The sequence below is a fragment of the Struthio camelus genome, chromosome 10, assembly GCF_040807025.1.
Source record: "Struthio camelus isolate bStrCam1 chromosome 10, bStrCam1.hap1, whole genome shotgun sequence".
NCBI lineage: Eukaryota > Metazoa > Chordata > Aves > Struthioniformes > Struthionidae > Struthio > Struthio camelus.
This window is the reverse complement of record NC_090951.1, coordinates 10,285,073-10,297,217: the sequence shown is the minus strand read 5'-3', so window position 1 is coordinate 10,297,217 and position 12,145 is coordinate 10,285,073. Positions and strand designations below refer to the sequence as shown.

The 12,145-nt window shown below is 41.5% G+C and overlaps 1 long non-coding RNA gene across 2 annotated transcripts in view; it reads left to right on the top strand.

Moving 5' to 3' along the window:
• LOC104143969 (uncharacterized) overlaps positions 1 to 11,224 on the top strand; it is a 426,624-nt gene extending 415,400 nt beyond the window's left edge. For both annotated transcript variants that reach the window (XR_011143208.1, XR_011143209.1), the window contains one exon: positions 11,121 to 11,224. This is a non-coding gene — a long non-coding RNA (uncharacterized lncRNA). The remainder of the gene's footprint in view (positions 1 to 11,120) is intronic.
• The last annotated feature ends 921 nt before the right edge of the window (positions 11,225 to 12,145 follow it).

Below are 12,145 nucleotides of genomic sequence, written 5' to 3'. Positions count from 1 at the left end.
TCCCTCGCTTCAAATGCCGTCTGCTGTAAACTTTACAACAATCTTTTGTGTGCGTCTTAAAAACGTTTCAGGCTCTCCAAGCTCTTTGTGTGTGGTGGAGAATGATGCAACCTACATTTTTCCAACCCACATCACTCTGTGATTAAAGAGAAACAAAAAAGATGCATGAGTGAATAGTAAGGCAGTTAATCAGCAAACACTTTGAGTTATTTTTCTTCTTACAGCTAGGTTAGTGTAAATCTGTTTTAACTCTGTGTTGCTATCATTAGAGCTGCTTTGGATTTTCACTGATGCAACAGTGAACAGAATTTGGCCTCTCATCACATAACTCCAAATAATTAAGTGATTTAGGTTACTTAAATAGAAAAAGCAATCTTAAGGTTTTCTCACCTAGTTAATAGCTCTGATGCTCAGCTCATCTGTGCTGGCTTCACAGTAGGATAACGCCTGGCTTTAGTGAAATTCTGACTTAGTCTCAGGCAGTCTTTTTAATTTTCATTTCAAGCTATCGGTAAGCCTGTGTTCCAGGATTGTAAAGAACAGTTTTCTGGATGACAGCGTGTAACCAGTGCTGCCTGGGGATGTTGCCATCACATTCTTTTGAATGCAGTGACTTTTCTAATAAGTATAACAATTCTGTAAAGGTTGAAGAAGCTAGGTTGGGTTGGACTGATTTGTGTATATGAAATAAAACAGAGGATGCTCATTTGGCATATTTACAGGGGGAAAAGTTGCAATCTGATTTCATTAACCACAGTGCAAAAGCTTTTCCAAGAAAGGATGTCGTGTTTGCAATGGAACATTAATTATTATACAGCAAGGTAAGGGGAACGTTTGGTGACTTATCCATCTTGTTCTTTTTCTTCTATGTAAATATTGCAGTGATTTATCCAGATCATCCTTTTTTTTTTATTATTGTTAATGTTACTGAAGTATGCAATTGTGAGAACAACAACTGTTGTAAACTAAAAATATGTCCTGTCCTGCATCATAAACGGCATTCATCACGCAACTGCAATGGAGTTGAAGGATCAGCCGTAAGAACTCGGTGAAGTTAGCGGTACCTTTCCATCGACTGTGGGGAGCATTCAGGCCTGTAGCTGATTGATGTGTGTATTTGTAGTGTATAAAACCCTATGAAACTGAACTAGTAGTCGAGCTTGCCGGGTGGGATCGGGCAGCCTGACATCTGTCTAAATACTCTGTGTGCATCCAAAGGAAAAGCTTTGTCTTGCAGCAGTATTATCTTTCGGAAAGAAATTTCTTGGAACAGTTCAATTGCTTGTACTCTGGGCATGTGATGTGATGTCAGATCTTCATCACGCTAAAGGCTAAATCTTTCCCATATCTTTGTCATTGCACTTGAAAAAAGGTCGTATCTCTCTAACTAAATCATTATTTTACAGAAAAATCTGCCAAACTTTTCATCGTTAGCTTTAAAAGCTCCCATTCTAGCATAATCTTCTTGGCCTACTTGTGTTCTTGTTACATGCACGTTGGTATCGATTCCTAGATCAAAAGTCACTCTCTTCAGTGCTACACAGGTATTGAAGAAGTAAGTTCTTAGTTCCTTTATCTGGAAGAATTTCGGTTGATATCAGATAAAGAAAACAGTGTGACAGTAGAACAAAAATTGAATCCTGAGTTGCAACCCAAAAACAGCAGAGGAAAGCAAGGCCTTTAAGATAGGTCATAATGCTCATACATAATTGCTCATAATGCTATCGCTGCCCTAGGCCATTTTTCCTTGGTCATAGCTACGTTTAGGGTGGAAAATTTTGCAACTTTCTTTAAACAGAAGTGCTGTTTCTGCCATGATTTTAATGGCGAGCTGTAAACTCAAAAAGTAATCTTTAAAACTTTGTAAATGCAAAACGTGCTTGTATGTGTTATCACACGTTTCTATGTGCAGGCTTTCCGCACTAATGCTAGCCCCTACTGTATGCCTGGTGCCAGTTTGCGTATGCTGTTTCAACTCCGAGTAGAAACGTGAATTTCTTTTCCTACCTCGAGGTGCATTGCAATTTGAACATTGGTGTTCATAGAGAATTTCCATTGGTTAACTGAGTAAGCAGGGAGAAACTGCATTTTGCAATCTGGGGTTTGAGCTTAAAGCGTGCTCAGCAGTCAGTGGAAACCAAAAGAGCTCCTTTGCCTCAGACTCTTTTAGAGACGTATCCCACTTAGGATTATTTTGGCAATGCAAAATGTAACATACTCCTCGAGCAGATGGCTGGGATGCTATGGTTCACTTTCGCTCAGCGGTCTGCTGTGTAGAAGCTAACATCTTGCGTTCGCGCTCGCTGGTGCAGCGTGAGTGGCACACGCAGCCAGTCTGGTCGCAGATTTGCCGACTCGAAAAATCTGATAAACCAAAAATGTTATTCTTGGCAAGTTGCAGGCTACAAAAGAAAATTTTTGAACAACAAAGAGTACTTCTAAGCATTCAGAGAAATTCACTGACACGTTAACTAACTTTCGTGGAGAATAAACAATGCAAAATGAACCAAGATAATTTTGAACCCCCCCAAAAAATGGCAGCTGTGGCTCGTGAACCTATCTAGTTATAGAACGATGCTGTTCTGGAGAGCAGAGCAAAAGAAAAAGTACAGCCTTGAAACTTAGCGTAATCCCTTCGGTCAAAACTGATCTGTGCCACTTCATCTACGGCCGGAGTGGGAGGAGGAAGGGAGTACTTAAGAACATTATAAATTAGTTGAAAACTGAAATTAATTTAAAGAATTAAAAAAACTGCTAGACTTACTCAGGGACTTTTGCTTATGTGTCATAACAAGAGTCTGTGGGCTTAACAAAAGTAGCTTGCTGTTTGTATTTAACTATACACTCACAATAATTTGTAAATTATTGCATTAACAGGAATGTGCCTAAATTCTTAGGCGCATCCCCTCCCTCCCCTGCCACCCATGGTCTCCTTGATAAAATTGCATCATTTGAAAGGTGTAACTTAGGATGCAGAAAGCAATATGGCACGGGAGCAAGCAGATCATGCTGAATCTCTTGCTCCTTCCCATCTGTATGCAATTGCAGAGGTTATGCAGGAAGCACAGTCATCAAGTGTCATATGTCTTCCTGCAGGTTTTCCTAAGCTGCTGGAGAGTGAAGTTAGATGCTGAATATTTACAGAGCGACTTGCGCTATTTTGAAATACCAGTAGGATACTGGATCTTCTAGCTTTTTGAATTAGGATCATTTAAAAATCCAGTACCTTAGCTGTGCTCAACCCTGCTGAAAAACAGACATGTTAGTGGTAATTAGGTGATACTGAAGTGTTCATACAGTCAGTTAAACTATAGCTTCCTTGTAGACCCAGCAGTTTGCTTATAGGCTTTTCTTTTTCCCTTTGTTATGTCCCCTTAGTAGCAACGCGTTCTAGTTACAGGCAGCCTTCACCTCCACTTTCTGGAGGCAGGGAGTGGTTTGACTAGCGATATTATTCCCTCTTGCAATTTTAAGAAACAACAGGAGAGAAACACTGCTTGCAAAAAAACCCCCAAAAAACAACCCTCTCCCCCCAAAAACTAAAAAACTCACCCTTTTGTTAAAAGAATCCTGAACAACTATTGTTATTTGTCTGCAAGGAATTCTGTGAATGGTTTAAAATCAAAAGGAATGGAAAACTGAAAAGGTAATCTTTTATTTTACTGGGAAAGAAGGGAAATGACTCCAAACGATTCACTTATTTCTTTTTTTTCTTCTTCCAGTTCCCATGTTTTGGTATGCTCTGTGTTGTATATTTTTTTTAGGGTTGTGGAAATGGTTTTGGAAAGGCTTCTGCTGATTTAGAAATTCTAGAAACTTTAACCTTTCATTAGTGTAACTAGTGAGCCAGGCAAACAGAAACAGGCGTTCTTATTCCGGGTTTGGCCGGAGCGCGCTGCCACGTCAAGCACAGAGTCTTTTTCCGCTCCCGGTTCAACTGTCTCTTGCTCCCCTAACGGGCAATAACGGGTTAAATCTCCCCAAAGCCTTTCCCATACATGTAAGACTAAACAAGAAGCATTCTTTAAAGGCTTTGAGTATGGCTGTAGTTAACTATAACCAGCTGTCGCAAGATAAGAGCGTTTCCACTGGTGCAGCGAGAGGCTGTTCCCCGGCCGCGCGGCCGTTGTGCAGGCGGTGTTTGGAAAGGGGCTGCAGCGAGAGTCGGAGTTGGGGGCCTGGGGAGCGAATTGTTGGATCTTTCAGCTCCAACTGACATTTATATAGCAATTCTGTTTCTGCTACTGGAAGCCAAAACATACAAATCCATCTTATCCAGACTATTAAGAAATAGAGAGCGAGTGATTATTTTTTTTTTTTCCCCTTCCATTCTCTCCTCTTTGCTGCCTCTGCTCTGCATCAACATTTGTTTTGAATAATGAGGAAAGAATGATATTAGCAAACCTCCATCTATCTTTTAGAGTCTGGTAACATGACGTTTGAATTAAATCCAAACAATACCTGGTGGTGGAATACATCTTTGGAGATTCTGCCTGCTTGTTAAAGCCATACCATAAAACATTAGAAGTTCTCTTGTTTTGCTCTTTTCAGTGCATTGAAATTTTCACAGAAGTGTCTTTTTGAAGAGCGATCCAAAAGCCAATTGATTCAGTTCCAAATCAAAAGCAAGAAGGCTATGAAAATAAAAGATCTAATTTGAACACTTTTTGACAGTGAGGGGTGTGTTAAATAGTTTGGTTTTAATTGCTTTCAGAAGTGAAGGGGAAGGAGAAATCTTTTGTAATTCATACTTCTGGAGAAAAAACAACAAATGTGGGAAATCAGGCTGTTAATATTAGTTATAATGTGACTCACACAGTGTATAATCTCTCCAGTAGTACAGGCAGCAAAAGCAGAGACAAAGAAACAGATGTGCAAACTTCCTACCAGTTAAATCCCAGCTATTTAATCAACAGCAGGACTTGTCCTTTGTTTCATGATAATTTCCTATCTCAGAAACATCTCGACAGGAGGACGTGAAAAGGTACTGCAAGAAAAGTGCTTTACCATCTGCAACCCTGTGAATATTTTAAATTAATAACGCAACCTTCACAAAGGATATAGGGAGAGGGGGGTAAACCACCTATAATTCAAACCCAGCAGCCTGGGTAGGAGCTTTTATATGGCTGAGCCAGACGGAAAGCTGGTTGTCTGACTCTGTGCTCACTTCTGCCAAGGTGTTTTCTGAAGTACAGGCAATAAAGAAGACTTACGTTCCTCAGAGCAAAGCCAACTAGTAGGTTATTAACGTAATCGGAGACTGAGATAACTGTTCTGTGGCTTCTTCCATGGGGGCCGGGGGTGTCTCTTGTGTCTGTGCGGTGGTGTGTGTGGAGATGATGACTGGCCTTGACTTGCAGCTGGGGCTGTCGAAGCAAAACTACATTCCCCTGATAAAGACCAGGGGCCCTAGAGCGGGGGCAAAAGCACAGGACTTCACCACATCCTGCCCTGCTTTGTGCTGCTGCCCAGAAATGGGGCAGGCAGCTTTCCAGACCTGTCCTCTAGTTTACAGACTGCATAAATCTCCTGTGACAGAGCAAGAGGACCTTGATGGAGAAGTGCTTTTTTTTTTTTTAAAAAAAAAAAAAACAAACAACATTTTACCCTGTGCAGAGCTCTTAGGCATTTCTTGTGCAAGATCCAGGTGTGGAAGGGCACTGACTAAAATGGAGCTCCATGTTTTCCTTGCTTTCTTGTCAAGATGGGAGTCCTGCTGGCCTTCACTCCTGCTGGCCCTCACGTCTCCTGCTGCGCATCCTGCTGGAGACTGTGGAGAGACAGGGAGTCACTGATGACTTGCCAAGTCCAGTCCCTCATTCAGCCTTACGTGGAGGTTACCGTAAAAAATCACCTTGGAGTCTTGCCTTGCAGTAATAACGTGGAGAACTCAAAAAATCAAAGCTGGCGTTGTGGAAGTAAGGCCCTGATCAGGTGACGGGAAGGGAATGTGTCTCTTCGCTCCCTCACAAAGAACGTTGTGCACAGTTTCTGCTGATAGTGCAGTTATTTCTGTTACTTTATAGCATGCGAATCTGCAATAGTTTGTAACTCTGGTTTTTATTAGGTTAAATGGTATGTGCTGCTCTTAGAGCATAAGGACCCAGCCAGTCTGCAGAGGTTCTGATACACACTGGCTGAGAAAAGAGCTTTTTTAAAAAAAGAAAACAAAACAAAAAACCCTGATTTACACTATGGTGATAAAAGTGTGAACAACTTTCTCACTGATTTAAAACATATCCTGAATCACTGTTTGTGATCTGCATCACAGTTCTGTGACTGTTAATTGTGTATTCATCGCAAAAGCAAGAGCTCCTTTCGTGGAGCACCGTTTCGCGTGCACAGATGCTGTATCATTCATTTTTGCAGCCAAGGGGCTGCGTATTGTTCACTCTCACTAAGAAGCATACAAGTCATCTGTATCCTTTGAAGCCTGTACGTCTTGGGCTAATTTACAAAGGAAACAAAAATGGATTGTATCGATATCTTCAAACAGAGATTTGTGAAGTTACACAAATTTACACAGGCAGAACATTTGGTCTAGCTAATTTGTTCATTTTTCCAAGCATATATGTGCCTTTTGCGTAATTTGTACGTACACAGTATAGCATCAAATAGGACAACTGCTACAGTAGATGATAGACTGTTTTTGTTTAACCATGGTAATAGCTTTTGCACTAACTCAAATCCTTGCATATCCTGAATCTCACAGCAGAACTCATTTGAAGTTGCTGAATTTTTCTGTGTGGTAGCTCAACAGGATTTCTGCTATGTTCTTCCTAAAATGGTGTCACGTGAGAGACTTGCGCAGATTCTGTTTGGCTTTATAATAAATGGTTTGATCTTTAATGAAGAAGGCTTCTATTAATGGACCTGTAAGATACAGGTCAACAGTTTTTAGTCCAGATTCCGTCTGTATAACTTGTGTAAGTGAACGGAACTCTCTGCACCCTGTACTGTGGTGTAACTGGGTTTTGTATGAATGTATACGCACACACGCACAGGAAATTACCGAATTCAGACTCTGGATTTCAGGGTTGCAGAGCGCGTTCTGGGATGTTGGTTCAGTCTCATTTGTACCAAGTAATGGTCTTCGCTTTGGACAAGAAGCAATGCTGTTGCCTAAAAATAAAATTGCTGAAATATTTCTTTTAGTAACTGTTCATTTACCTAAATAATTCATTTCATTTTCTGCATTCTGTTCTTCAATAACATAGCATTTCTCTAACAACTTCTATTAATACGGTGCCTTTTTTAGATTACCATTCATTCCTCTGCCATTGCCTAGGTAATGGCACATACTGAGTATTTGAATCCTTATCAAATACGGTTCTTTCGTCTCTCAATAACTTCTGTCCTGTTCATGAGCATTGGTTGCTCTCAAGAAAAAGGCAGACTGTATCCTTTTGAAGAGTCACGCAGTGATTTTTCTCTGTGTTGGGATGCGTATGATCTTTCCAGGGCTTCTCAGGATCCCTACGCGCAGCAAATGCCTGGACTGAAAGAGAGATTTTGCTGAACTGTGTTTCTCTTTCCTTTTTTTAGGAGCAAAGATCTCTTTTGTACGTAAGTCTAAGTGTTTTTGAAAGCACTTGCTGCGGTTCAGAGTGTTCTGTAATACAAACTTCCAGGCGTTTTGGCAGAAACTCGGGGAGTTCAAGTTCTGTTCAATTATTACTCGCCTTCGGTAAAGGCTGTTTGAGTTATTTCCTGCTGGAACTTCTGGGTCATTTTAATTTAGACTATAAGGAAACAAACCAAAAAAGGTGAGAGAGGAGAGCTCTGTTTCATGACTCTTGGAAGGTTGTCTTTGTGAGTTTTGGTAGCCAAATGACAATAAAAGTATCCCCCAAACCTGCCAGATTTCCCTGTGCTTCCCCTTAGAGGAACTGGAAGCTCCTTTTTGCCATGTCTGAGGTACTGCTCTTTTCCTTGATAACTCGGGCACCCATCTCGTAGTGAACTGTGAAGGCTGTGCTTTGAAAGATACAACTGCCCTTTCTAAGTCTCTTGCAAACACATGTTGTTATATAGCTAAGTAACATGTTTGTATGATTGGGAGGTGTTAGCATAGACGCACGGGACCGTGGCGGGGACGGAGCAGTCCCCGCCACACGAGGAGCGAGCGCTGGGAAAGGAATCGGCTCGGTTGGTAGCTGGAAAGTAGAAGTCTTTTCCAAGAGAGATCACGTCCAAAACCTGCGGTTGTTAGGATGCCAGCCACACTGTCTGGCACCAGAGATATCTGGAAAGCTCAGCACAGTACTCAAATTTAATCACTATATTACTCAACAAAGTTTTGCTTCGTGTGTTTGTCATTACTGACTTATTTTAGTCTGGAAGACGTTTTCTTGTGCTTGGCAATTTTTAGACGGTATTGCACCATTTGAGTGTATTTGGAAGACCTGTCTGCTTTAAACGCTGACATGACGACGATTTTGGCAGTCGAAACAAATGTAAGAAGCCACTGGCTCTTTTTTGTTTGTTTGTTTTGCTGCCCTGACCGCAGAAGCCGGCCGGTTGGCACAGCCGCGTGGGAGCTGTGTCTGGCAGGGGGCTGGCCGGCGGCGCCGGGCTGCAGCCCCCTGCCCGGCCTCGTCCCGGCTCGGCCGCCCCGGGGGCTGCTCCCTGCCAGCCGCAACGAAGCTGCTTCTGCTTAAGGAGCTTGCTGCGGTTACCTGTATTGTAAAGCAGAGGTGAAATTAATAAGGTGTTTTACCTTACCCGTTTGTAATCTCAGCTCGTGCTCTTGCGTGATTTCGTTGTACGCATGTTTTCTTCTGTGCTTTCGTTTTCATTAGTTACAGTTCTTTCTGCCCGAAGTGTGGCGCCTAAGCGATACGAAACGTTGCAGGAACAACTCTTAATGCCTTCAAAACTTCCTGCATAGGTAATTTTCTTTTTGCTTTCATCGTGAGTGCATCTTTACGCGTTATTTTATGTTTTGGGTGTTAATATGTTGAGAGAGGAAATCTTGACTCTCTGATCTGAAAATATCCCCAGGCTTCAGTCTTGTAAGTAAATCGAGTTATTTAAAATTTCTTGGAGGCTTTAAAATCTTTAGCCAGAGTTAGTTTAAATCACAGCATTAAACAAAATGAAGGCATTCAAAACTTCAGGGAGTTTTTTCCCCCTAACGTCTGACTTTCCCCCTAACGTCTCTCTTCCCCGGTAGTTTAGACAGTTGTTTGATGGATTGGTGAGATTATAATGGACTTCCAAAACACAGCATCCGCCGATCAGCAGTTATTTTTTAACCACTTCTTGCCAACGAGTTTATTTGGAGGTATTGTTCTAGGCTCTCCCTAGAGTGACCAGTTAAAGGTGATAAATGGAAATGCAGAAGCAGGGAAGTGGAATATTGCCTGGGGTGGGGGGTTAGGAGCTCTGGTGCCCTTCTATCTTTCTGTCACATCCCAGCAAATTTTACTGTATTTACCATGTTCCGTTTTACAAACCCAGAGATAACAGCATCATCAGAATTATGTCAACCGCTCCCCTTTCGCATCTCAAATTACCTGACAGAGAATGGATTGCATTTTCTCCTGTCTCTGCCTGAAAAATGATATTACGTTTTACTTTCCTTGATTTTTTTGGTAGCTTGTAGATAAGAAAAAAACTACAACTGACCTTCATCTAATGGCTTCAGCAACTCAGACCAGCTGTGTGGTCTAAGAAAAAGAGTCTGGTAGATTTGAGAATGGGGCCCTAGCATAGTAATGCTAATATATTAAACGGCTGTAGCTGAAAATTTTGAGTGACTGTTGCTTAAGGGGAAAATGAAAGGGAATTAAAAAAAAAAAAAGTGCAAAATATTCAAGAAATATTTTAAACAGTGCATGCTAAGTCCCTAAGAGCAGGAGAACGTAAGATAATCCCTTCTGTTTGCTGGAAGCTCTGGGGACCGGCCGTATCAGCGTTTCTTTTTGTGCTTGGCGTCTGGCATTGGGTGGCAGCGAGTCATTAATTTCCATGAACTTTGTTCCGTTTTGTACCAAATCTGCGCCACCGCCTTTCCTGTGAACGGCAGGGACCCACCCCGCTTTGAGCCAACCCTCCTCGCTTTTCGCAGTCAAGGAGGTGGGCGTGTTTTATATCGGATCGGGCCCACAATTGTAGCGTTTTGTGTGCAGCGTAATGCCTGAAATTTATAGGCTAGGGATTAAATATAATAAAAAGTATGCTGGATTGTTATTTACTGCAGATTTATTTTGGTCATTAACTGTGTGACACTATGATAATATTATTATTATTTACTATTAGAAGCAATAGAGATTTTGGGAAACAATTCTTTCTTTTAGCATGCCACAGTCATCAACCATCTTTTTGTGTTTGTCAAAGTTTTCACAGAATTTACAGCAAGGCTGTTAAATTATTACCAGCTGAAATAACAGAAGCTCTTTCTGTAGTGCTGGATGAGATGTAAAGTACAGGAAACAGAGGAGACAAAAGAGAACCTTTCAGGAGATTTTGATCAGACCAGCAAGTGTCCAAAAATGTTTCACTCACCTTCAAGCTTAGTGCTTTCTGGGGAGGGGAAGAGAGGAGTAGGTTTATCAGCTGTTTTGTACAAAGGTATCTGAGGCTTCTGAGGTATCTGTGTATGTAAAATTCACTAAGGTGATTTTTTGATTTTTATTTATGTCGTAAAAGCACAATGTGTTGGTATATATTTCATATAGAAAAGTGTATTTTTCCTGTCCGTTGCTTGCTTTGCGTTATTTGCATCAAGGTTCCATAGCTGAGCAAGCAGGGTCGTCGCTGGCGTAGTCGTCTTTCTCAGTGCGGAAAGCAGGCACTGTTTCAAAAGTCTGCATGTTATTAAACCTTGTTTATTTTGCATTATGATATGTTAAAAAAATCTCAGATCCCGAAGAGTTGTTGCTTTCAGAATAAAGGCAAAACCAGTTTTGGACATTAGCAGTTATAGTTAAAATCCGAATCCTGATCCTGCCTACTGATGTAAACTCACATAGCTCAGATTTCAAGGAAACTCTCCTGATTTACATAACATTGTCCCAGGTTTGAGGGCCATCTCCTACCTTTCCTTTTATGAAATGCCAAAAAATGCTTTAAGCTATGATTTCTCTGAACTGTGTTTTCCTCCTAAAATTTTGTAGGAGCTGCATGTGCGCGTTCATCCCCTAGAAGAGGAGGGGATGCAGCCTGCTAAGGGGAATGGAAACAAGTGTTTTGCCTGTTTTGGAAAAGCGGTGATATTGAAGGTAAGAATGTTGAAAAACACATTGCTGGGTAATGAGTGCTTTATTATTTTAATGAACTTTGTGAAGACGTTTTTTTCTTGCTAAGTTGAAATTGTTTCTTGAAAAGAGATACAAATCCAAGAAAGGCTTGCTCTAAAATCCTGAATGCTGGATGAATTCGCTGAGGTGCTTGTGGCACTGATGAAGGCTGTTAATTTCCACACTTTTCAAACACATGCTGGGCCAAGCGGTGGTCCATTTTATGCCTCGCTTGCATAGTTGGAATACGAATGTACTGATAGTTTCTACAGCAGGACAATGAAATATTGCCGTGCTGGCGGAATAATTCTTGAGTCTGTCTTGGCCCCGTTTACAAGACACAAACTCAGAAGAGTGGTAGTAATGACAAGGCTTTTAATATTCTGCTGAGCCCTCCTTTGCAGCAACTTGGCAAACGCGGAGAGCTTGGAGGCTGCTCTACCTTTGCCTGAAGTTGCGGGCGCAGAAAGTGGTGTTTTGTTTTTGTTTTCTGATCTGTATAATTCTGTGAGAGATACAGCTCAGCCGTACCCGAGGAATGTAGCTGCTGTGCACATCCTCCATTAATATTAATAAAGAAAGTCGAGTTCTTGGGTTGTCAAAGTTTTCTCTTCACATCTACTTCCTACCAAGTTAAAACCATGCTTGGAGCATAGAGTCCGAACATTCAGATAGACTTTAGAAATGAAGCCGTTGCAGAACCAGAAATCTAATCCTTCAGTTAACGACTAGCAGCCTTTGAAAAGAGAGGCACTATTGTGCACGCGCCTTGCCTCACCTCGGGTGAGCACCACGAGTAATGCACATCGGGAAATGAAATATGTGTGAATCTCTGAAAATGAGAAGTTAACCAAAGCTGCGTTCCAAGGCGCCCAACATACGGGGGAGCTCTCAGTGAGGGG